At 36.1% G+C, this 10327-nt stretch overlaps 1 long non-coding RNA gene across 1 annotated transcript in view; it reads left to right on the forward strand.

The window, feature by feature from the left end:
• LOC145683383 (uncharacterized) overlaps nucleotides 1-8961 on the forward strand; it is a 217379-nt gene extending 208418 nt beyond the window's left edge. The window contains exon 4 of the long non-coding RNA XR_014131069.1: nucleotides 8805-8961. This is a non-coding gene — a long non-coding RNA (uncharacterized LOC145683383). The remainder of the gene's footprint in view (nucleotides 1-8804) is intronic.
• The last annotated feature ends 1366 nt before the right edge of the window (nucleotides 8962-10327 follow it).

Below are 10327 nucleotides of genomic sequence, written 5' to 3' on the forward strand. Positions count from 1 at the left end.
GGTAAAACAATATGTTAACGTGAGCATTTTCACCGATCCCAAGAGGTTCATCCAATACATGGCTAAGGTAGTACTCCTATTGTCCAAGTTCCGATAACGTCTCAAAATTTCAAGTTCAACCTGCTAATATGCTTGTTGCTTTCGTTTCTCTGTTTTTGTAGGTTCTGTGTGTGCGTGTTTTAAAAAACAGAGAGTCGAGGTTAGGATTATTATTGTAAAATATATTGCATTATAATTCTTGATATCTATTTATTTTTACGGGGTACAAATATGTTACACTGAAATACGTATTCGCCCAAATAGAAGTTTTGAAAAACACACTACACATGAATTTTATTACTGTCTACAACTTCATCTCCCTTTTGTTTAACACCCACATACTCAACACACAAAAACAGAGAAAAGAAAGCAACATGCATAGCATGAGGTTGAACTTGAAATGTTCCGGCGTAATTAGTGCTTTGCCAATAAAAGTGCTACCTCAGCAATGTATTGTATGAACCTCTTTGGATGGGTGAAAGTCCTTCTCGTGACTGGATTTTGGCGGAGTATTAGTATGTTGCAATTTAGTATTTTATAATTAATATACCTAAGTGCAACAAGAGTGGTCTATGTTCCATTATGTTCCGAGTTAAATGAGGCGCCTAGTAGACAAATCCTCCACATCGATTTCACTTATTTTCAATTAATCTCGCAAAAAGTGCAGTGAAGCTTCATACACTCGTACAAATTCCCATATTTGAGCTAGTTTTTTAGTATGAAATATTAAACTTTAGAAAAAAATTCCTGTCCATGGAATTAATTTAGATCAAACATATAACAAGCGATATGTAACTCAATTTCGTTAAAAATAGATTTGGCGGCATTCGATCTATATGCCTCAAATGATAATTTCCCTGCACTACTAGTAGATAAACCTGGATCACTAAAAACTGTTGTGTAAGGAAATATTAATTATCAAATGTTCGCTGCACATATTGTTGAAAATAGGTACGTCTATACGTGTATCAAATGAATAATTCAATTTAAGGTTCAATCTATAGTTGAAGTTATCCACCAATACCTTGATACCTAACAATTTGTAATGAATATGAATGAATATAATAATGAATTTGTAAATTCTATTTCCTTACCTGTAGTTCTATTTGTAGTCCTTTTTAGCCTTATTCCTATAGATATAAAGGCAACTTCTTAGGAAAAAAATATTTCGACGACACTGATAAAGATATCAAGAAAGTAGGGATAAAATACCGCAAATGTTTATAATGGAGTATATGGGAAACTATATGTTATATTCGGATTTTTGTAGGTACCGTTCAACACTCTGAGATCAATGATTTGAACATATGATGTGCATCAGAGTATGGGACAAATAATAGGTAGAAACGAAAGTGGTGTTATGTTTCCTTTGGCTGATACAGGGTGTTAAAATTTGACACCATCTGATAGTTTAACAGACTGTATGGGAGAGTATTTGGTGGCTGGGAATTGTATTACGTACCATCAGTGCCTCCGAAATGCAGATCAAGATAATGTGGTGGTCCTCCCGAAGGCAGGGCGGTGACCCGCCGGATCCTGGGCAATGTGAACCCACGATGGTTTGCCATAGCCTGCCCTGAGATGATGACGTCCCAAGGATGGAACCTACAGTTAAACAAGGGATCCGGACTTCCTCTGTCCCCACCGGGAATCGAACTTGAGATCAAATAAGTACAAGGCGAGGAGCTTATCCATGCATCCAGCGGGGACATATTCTGACAAATAAGACCATTGTGATATTATATTGTACAGCAGGGTAAGGGAGAAATAGTTGTTGAAAACGTGAGTGGCATTATGTTCTGTTTGACCGATCCGGGCGTTTGAGGTTGTGTATATGCAAACATTCGCTTCATATTCCGTATCTGTCTGTTCGGAGGCTGCCTCTCTCGAGGAAAGTACAGTTAAAGCGTCATTGTAGAGGTGTTGATTTCTGTAGCAGCATACTCGTCTTTAGTGACTGCAAGTAGGTGGTGATCTATTCTTGTGTTATGCCTACTTCAGGTGCCTGCAAGAAATTGTAATTCCTGCATGCTTTTGTCCAGTGACTTTTGATGTTCTGTTTCTCGCGACATTTATGCGAAATTCTTTGTTGTGTACTATTTGGTGTTACTTTCTGGTAGGTTTCGCCAGTGTGGAAACGTGTAATGCAAAAGGCATATTATTCATTTCAAAACAATTTCGTGACTTGTGTGACAAATGGCTCCCGGTGGAAGCACGGATAAACATCGGCAATGTTCCGTGTGTGAACTATGGTTTAGGGGGCAAAGAAAGCTCCCGGTGTGTGGAAGTGAGTTTATACAAACGACTAGTTACATGGGTGGGAGCAAAGGTACGTCATTCCAGTGTTTTGGTCCGTCAACAGTATTATGTACAACATGCTACATAAAGGTAAGTTCTTATGTGGGAAGTGTGCAGAAACAACCATATATGGTTAGTCAGGGATCGGATCTTTAAGTTGAAGATACGTCAACTGTGCCTGTGCATATGAAGGTAAACCTCGCAGAAATTCCTGAAGAACAGTAGTAGTGTTCATGGGATTGAACAATGAACAGTTGGTTGCGCTGTGCAGCTTCTGTGACACTGTCTCTGTGCAGCTTCTGTCTTTCTGGGAGCAATATTTGGATATCCTTGCCACGGAAGTGTGCCAAATGCATTGATATCAGTCAGACAGGCTTTGCTGAGGCAGTTTGTACCGTCCATATTGGGTTCAAAGCATTTATCTCGTTCGTTTGTTCTTAGCAAGGTTCCAGCTTATTTCCGCAAACTTTATGGGGTAGGGGATGACAAGCTGGTTTTAGTCTTTGACGGAACTTACACTTACACCGAAATATTGGCGAACTACTCTCTGGAAGGGCGTCTGCATAGCGTGCAATAAGGACGTCCTTTAGTGAAACCCATGATGATCGTTACACCCAACAGGTACATTGTTGACATTGTTGGTGTAAATAATGATGCAAATATTACAAACTCTATGTTCGCCGACACAGGAAATGGTTTAAACCAGCTCTTACAACCAGGGGACTGCGTTTTGGTTGATAGGGGATTACAAGATTCCATGACGGTGTTGGAGGAGGCGGGGATCATTGCGAAAGCGCCGTCTTTTAGAAAAGGGAAAGAAGCAGCATTACTGCCTGGCTGCAAAACAATCTCGTATTGTCACAAAGGGCAAGTGGTGTGTAGAAGCGAAAAATGGTCATCTCAAAATGAAGTACAAGATGTTTAGGGATAGAGTTCCAATTGCGGCTCTTCCTTACTTACGCGAGTATTTACTCATTGCAGGTGCCTTAGAGAATCAGTTTGCGCTTTCATTGACCAACGATGCACCAGAAAAGTCTGTCGAAAGTATTTAAATCTTATCACGTTCTTGTTTGAGAAACAAACTACAAAAGAAACTACATACATCCAGTGATATAGGCAAGCGCTCAGCAAATATTTGGGAAGCGTGAGACGGATCATCAATTACTGACTTCCTTGGATTGACAGAAGAAGACTTATTCAAAATTAAGCTTGGAATTTATCAAATCCAAAATGCTCACGCATATACAGCAGAGCACATGAAATCTGATGGTAGTTTTTCACTGTTTCATTTGCGTATCACTCCACACACCCTGAGGTTTAAAACTCAATCTCGACATGTACAGAGTTTGCAGTACACACGTTTCATTGAATATGACCCAGAAAAACCAGAAGCCGACGGTGTTATTGGATGGTATTGCAAATGCCAAAGTGGAGCTCGTGTTCACGGATGTTGCTCGCATGTGGCTTCCCTTTCTTGGTATCTTGGTGTTGCTCGTTATGAAACTTTTTATTTTCCAGGTTCCAATGTTATTTTTCTAGACACTAAAGACATACACGCTAATGAAGATCCAGGAATGACTTAACTTTGCTTATAAGGAGATCTGCGGCACATTTCGGCCATTAATCGTGGTGTTGTCATTCACATCTAAGGACGATATTGTCCATTCCCATAGAATTTTAAACTTTGTGATATTTATGTTTCCGATGCCTTATTTGTGCGTATGTGTATGTGTGTGTCGGTGTGTGTGCTTGTGTGAAACAGACCCAAACGCTTTCTCTACACCTATTTCGTGTTATTAAATATCATAATATGCCAATGGTCATATTTGTAACAACGTGTCCTTGTGGAGGAATGGATAAGCTCTTCGCCTTGTAATCAAGGGATCTCAGGTTTGCTTCCCGGTAGGGACAGAGGAAGTCCGGATCCCTTGTTCAACTGTAGGTTCCATCCTTCGGACGTCATCATCTCATGGCAGGCAATAGCAAACCATCGTGGGTTCACCTTGCCCAGGGTCCTTCGAGTCACAGCCCTGCTTTCGGGAGGAACGCCACATCATCTTGATCTGCATTTCGGAGTCGCTGATAGTACGTAATACAATTCCCGGCCACCAAATACTCTTCCATACAGTCTATTAAACTACCAGATGGTGGCCAATTTTAACACCGTGTATCAGCCAAAGGAAACATAACACCACTTTCGTTTCTATCTATTATTTGTCCCGTATTCTCGTGCACATTATATGTGCAAATCATTGATCCCAGAGTTGTGAACTGTAACTACAAAAATCCGAATATAACATGTAGTTTCCCATATACTCCATTATAAACATTTGCGGTATTTTGGCCCTACTTTCTTAAAATCTTTATCAGTGTCGTCGAAATATTGTTTTCCTGAGGAGTTGCCTTTATATCTATAGAAATAGAACAAAAATGCGAGGGAAATAGAACTTTTATTTTTGACGAGAAATTAAACAGGATCCTTCTAGTTCATCATAATTACAATGCAGTCATTTAGTTCAAATTTTAAAGTTAGATTCATATATTACTCATTCCTAACATAGAGTAAAATACTAAAATTTCGCATTAACGATGACTATCTTTCAGATAAATATTCAAAAAATAGAGTCACTTCACATTTGCATTTTTTGATATTCCTCCTTACTTCTTACTGTTTGTCATTACCATATCATCATGAGGCCTCTTGCCATCAATTGGAAATAATAGACTCGTGTATATCTTTCAATAAATAAAAAAGCGAGTACCATAGAGCCATTATCTTGATCTTAGATATTAAAGCTGGAGTGAAGCTTGCTTTGCATGGGAAGAAGATTTAAATTTAAAACATTTTAAATGCCGATTAAAAGATTAAGATTTCTATTAATGCAGCAATATGCATTTATGTTACTGAATAATGCAATTAGTTATCAAACTCTCGCATATCAAGATAAAATATATCATAATTGAATTTATATTATACTACCAGGTAGGCATGAATCCCAGTAATAGGACGAAACTTTTGTATATAAACTAATAATCCTAAACACACATCAAAAACATAAGAAGTTGAGAAGTACGCTGTCCTTCCCATCCGAAAAAAAACAATATGGAATACAGTTAGGCTTAAAACAAGATAAAAAAGTAAGGAACCACTTCGTAGGTAAATAAATATCAATCTTAAGTCGTAAGAGTTGCAGGATTTGTTAGCCCGTTTAGAGATATGAACTAGACTACTCGATCCCTCACTCTCATAGAAATATCTCATTTTACATAAGAAGAAGATCAAGGTGTCATTATATCCAAATCGCTAAAAAGGGAAAGGTGACCATAAGCAAATTCAGTGATACACTAGTCAATAATATTACAAACAACAATCATGTAGGTCAAATATCAAGAAATGGTTTTCAATTTCATTTCATATTTAGATAAATGAGCATGAAAATAATATTTGTGTCATTATTACAAGAGATGAATACATACGAACATATAAAGAAAAGGGTGGAGAGGATGAGTCTAAGCCTTTCCAGTTAAATAGTATAGCCGATTAGATGGAGATCAGGACAAGAATTTGTGCTGAGATTGTGCTGATCAATAAGCATAAAAAGAAAATTTCATATTCATATTACAACGGACACATTTGCTCCAAAACTTGAAATGACGGAATAGGAACGTGAACTTTACCTCACTCAGTTAACCGATCGGAATATATTGGGTTTGATTTAAGTTTATTGTTCCTGTCGACAACGAGGATCTCTAAGATTTGTATCTCCAACCAAACTTGGAATCTGAATAACATGACTTCACGTCGAGGATCGAACTAGAGTCTTCTGTGCCTTTGGCGTATGCTTTCCGCATAACTAAAGGGGCAGGAATGGAAACAAATATATGAGAATAGAAACTCTATCAGAAATAAGTCTGAAAAAAATTCTTTTCATAAACATGACCAATGATAACTCCATTACGTAAAATCATGAAGGAATCCCGTATCACAAGGGCTTTCAAACGGAACATACAGAGTGAAATTAGAATACATGATCTTTATCAAATATATTAATAATTCCATCCTATTTCCACAAAAAGTGCCTTACTAGTTTTTATGATGAAAAAAAAACATTACAAATTTTATTTCTTGCGTATTAATTTTGTTCCTAAATATAAAATTAATACTGATGCCATCACATAGAAAGAAAATTAGTTTTGTTTATCTCATCATAAAATGAAGCATTCAATATGTATTTTGACGATGCCACGATTAAAGATTTAAGTGTACCTTATAGCCTTTTCTTCGTCCTGTCGTCAAAAGTAATTTAAGATTAAGCTGTGTGTGAGTTTCATCTGTGTGTGAGAGTTCACAATTTTCATTTTTCTTTTCATCATTTGTGTGTTTTAGCACAGGCGTCGTTAACATTATAGTTGTTTAGCTCCAATTGGACACTAATGTTTGGCATATGTTATAAAATTACTACGAGTCTTAATGGGAATATGTTCACGTGAAGATAACTTCACCCACGTATACGTGCAACGCTAGCTTTGTAGACTACGCCAATAATTACTGCTAACAATATCGCAGTAATCGATAGAAAATCATTGTGTTTGAAGTCATCATAGAAATTGGAGATCGATTGTTATCTTTGACGATTCCACCATTAGAAGTTTTCGTGTATCTTTGTTTTTGTGATAAGAACACTATTATTTTCTACGTAGTATGATCATCCTCTAGTTCATATTGTTTATTCATTTCAGTTGCTTGTTGTAACGTGCTTCTATGAGCTCCGTCCTGAGCCACTGATTATATAAACCAGGACAAAAATAATTTATTGGATTTGAATTTTCAAAGTTAAAAAAATCAAATTGGGCTTTTTATAGTGTAGGTAATACTACGAGAATTTTAAATAATCTTATTCAAATTTACCTATATATTGGTGAAAATAAATGTCTTCTTCTTTTTCTTCTTCTTCTTCTTATTATTATTATTAGAAAAACCTTATCCTTCAATATAAATGGGTAGTCTAGGAAGCTAAAAATTAAAGGTTACTTGAATTTCTTTTCTAATAATTTATAACAAATAAGCCAGAAAATATTATTGTGATCTATACAATTTCGAACAACAAAATATAGCAAGCATCAGCTCAAACTGAATAAAATTTATAGTATGAATTTAACTTTCTCAGAAAAAAGGTTCAATAGTACCATAGCATAAATAGCAATATATACTTTTCAAATAATTCTAAACAATTTTAAATCTATATAAAACTTCCTGTTTTAAACAGCTTTCCAATATTCCTATATATCTTACATTTCCTATATAGAAATTTTCATTTAAATATAATATATTCAAAATGTTAACACTCACCAATTGTATTACGCAAATCTTACTTTCAACCACCTCTGAAAGAAATTAACCGGAACGCCTCTTAACACAACTTGACAGTAGTGCACTCAATAATGTATTCTCTTAATCTCGAATTAATAATTTGAAACAACTTAGCATTGCTCCCGACACAGAATACAGTATCATTCGAACTATACAATTTAGTGCCCATTATACTGTATTTTCACAGAACAAGAAGGCTGAGACCTTGCCCAGTTATACATATCGTTTCGAATGGCTACCCCTTGCTGCGGCCGCAAATTCGAAGGCATGCTATCGGAAAGTCCCACTGGAGCGCTGAAGTACCCAATGATTCTGTCTAACATAACCTCCAGGATATCAAAGTCGGAGATTTTTCCTTATTAATTTTAATAGTCTAAATAGATTGTTCTACATTAAATAGGTATTAACTTTAGGCATGTGTTTTTAAACTAGTGCCCGTGTGGGTGAAGCGTGAAAATAGTTGTAAACTGCTGAACTAATGGTAACCATACCACATAGAAAGAAAATGAGTGCTATTTGTCTTGTCATAAAATGGCGGATCGATTGTTATCTTTAATTGTACCCCCATTACAGATTCTTGGCTATATTTCGGGCTTCCGATGATAGCACTATTTTTTTCTATATAGTATCTTCAATACTAATTTAACACTGTATATGTCTCATCTTAATTGTTTAATCCGGTTGACCTAGCGTGAACCTAGGCACAATCAGGATATTTTTGTTTATTCACGTCTGTATATTCAAACAATTTGTTTTGCACTAAAGATTATCACTAATTAGTGTCGGTTGGTGGTACCATTTTCACGGACACATTTGATAACAAGCATAAATGATTTTTAAAAATCTTCCGTTTCAAAGCTATACACAAGTGAAAATTTAAATTTCGAAACGAATCCAAATAAACAAAAACAATCAAACGGTATTCTAACTACGTTAGTTAATGTTAATAAGTGTTTCAATTGTGTTCGTAATTTTAACATTTAATAGAACAATTGTAATTTTGCTGTATATATATAATATTATTTTAATAGTTATATCAAAGAAAGTGGTTAATTACGAAGTTTAAAGTTAACATTTCATTTTCTTCTAATTTCAGTACTTCGAGGGTGAAACATTCTTATATCTCTAGTCGTAATTGACAATTCTTCGCTACGTCAAAATAGTATTTCACCACGAATTGGAGGAATATCATGTAACAATTTAATTTTTTTTTATTTTGTTTGTAAGTAGAAATAAAATTACATAAGCAGAACATAATTTCGTTTTTCTACTCCATCTTAGCTACCAAAGTTTGTATTGAAGTAAAGAAGTAAAGTACATTACAGAATTAACAATAATTTCCAGATTTATTCAAATGTCGCTGCGAAATGAATTGCTTTAATTTAGATCAATTACAATTAATACTACTATAAGAAAATTATATTAAAAGTGTGACTATAAACAACAGTTGAAAGCTGTTTCCATATGTTTAAACGCAATGGAGGTTATATTAGTTGGTCTTTCATATAACCTTCTCAAAACACCGGACATCTCATATTGTACGCCAGACATACAAAAGGTGTAATGTAGTTGTAAAGGACTGTGCTAAAATCTTTTTTTTTTCAAATAGGAACTTCAAGGCGGCTGGCCTATATGACACGTGACTTACTAGTCAACCCCTTCAAGTAGATGATACATACCTAATGCGTAAAGGAAACTAATACTAGCCTTAAAGATCAAGTCTATGGCAAGGTTGAAATTCTATCTCTCTATTCCTTATATGCTGCACGTAGAAAAATCGGGTTTACGGCAAGTTTTTATTAACCCGGGAAAGGTAGCGTACATAAAATTTGCGAGTAGGTAGAGAATAAAAGCATCTCCTTTCCTCTCTCCTCGCTTCCAGACCTCCGCACACCAGCAGTGTTTACTTGTGTTAGCTGCCGACTAGTTGGCGTCGGGTATAAGTGGTCTCCGCGTTCTATGTTCTGGGCGACATTCATTTTCTAAAACCTACACGTGAGTTTGACGTGTCGCTACCGTTAACGTCCTTTTTAGTACACGTAGATCTGACGCGTTGCTACCTTTAGCGGGTGTTTTGTTCAATGCTTTGGTTCACTTTCGATCGTTTTTTGGCAGACACTTCAAGGACGAGAATAATGGCAAACGCTTTGGACTATGAAGATGCAATATTGTCTGCTCTCGAAGAGGAAGAAGAAATTTCCGACGATTTGGAAGAAGATAATTTATAAGTTGAAGTCCATTCGGATTCTGATGAAAGCTGTTACAATAGTGATGCTGACCCTGAATACACACCGGAAGAAGACGACTTAGATTGTGTAGAAGCAGTGAAGAAGATTGAAATTTTTAATGCTCCAACTCAGCCTCGGAAAAACAAAAGAAACAATGTTCTAAACGAAAGTAAAAGAAAAAAAGACGAATGTCCGAATCTTCCGTTGTCCGGATATTGTATGCCAAGTAGTGGCATTCTCACAAGCTGCACATGCAACATAAACTGAAACAGGATGACGCTGATCGCCGGTTGGAGTTCTTTATGTGTCCTACTGAACAACACGAACTGGATCCTGCGTTTGCCAAGGGCATACTGTTCAGCGACGAGGCGTATTTAACTATGAGCGGGGA

Source organism: Thermobia domestica, chromosome 4, assembly GCF_964235325.1.
Source record: "Thermobia domestica chromosome 4, izTheDome1.hap1.1, whole genome shotgun sequence".
Taxonomy (NCBI): domain Eukaryota; kingdom Metazoa; phylum Arthropoda; class Insecta; order Zygentoma; family Lepismatidae; genus Thermobia; species Thermobia domestica.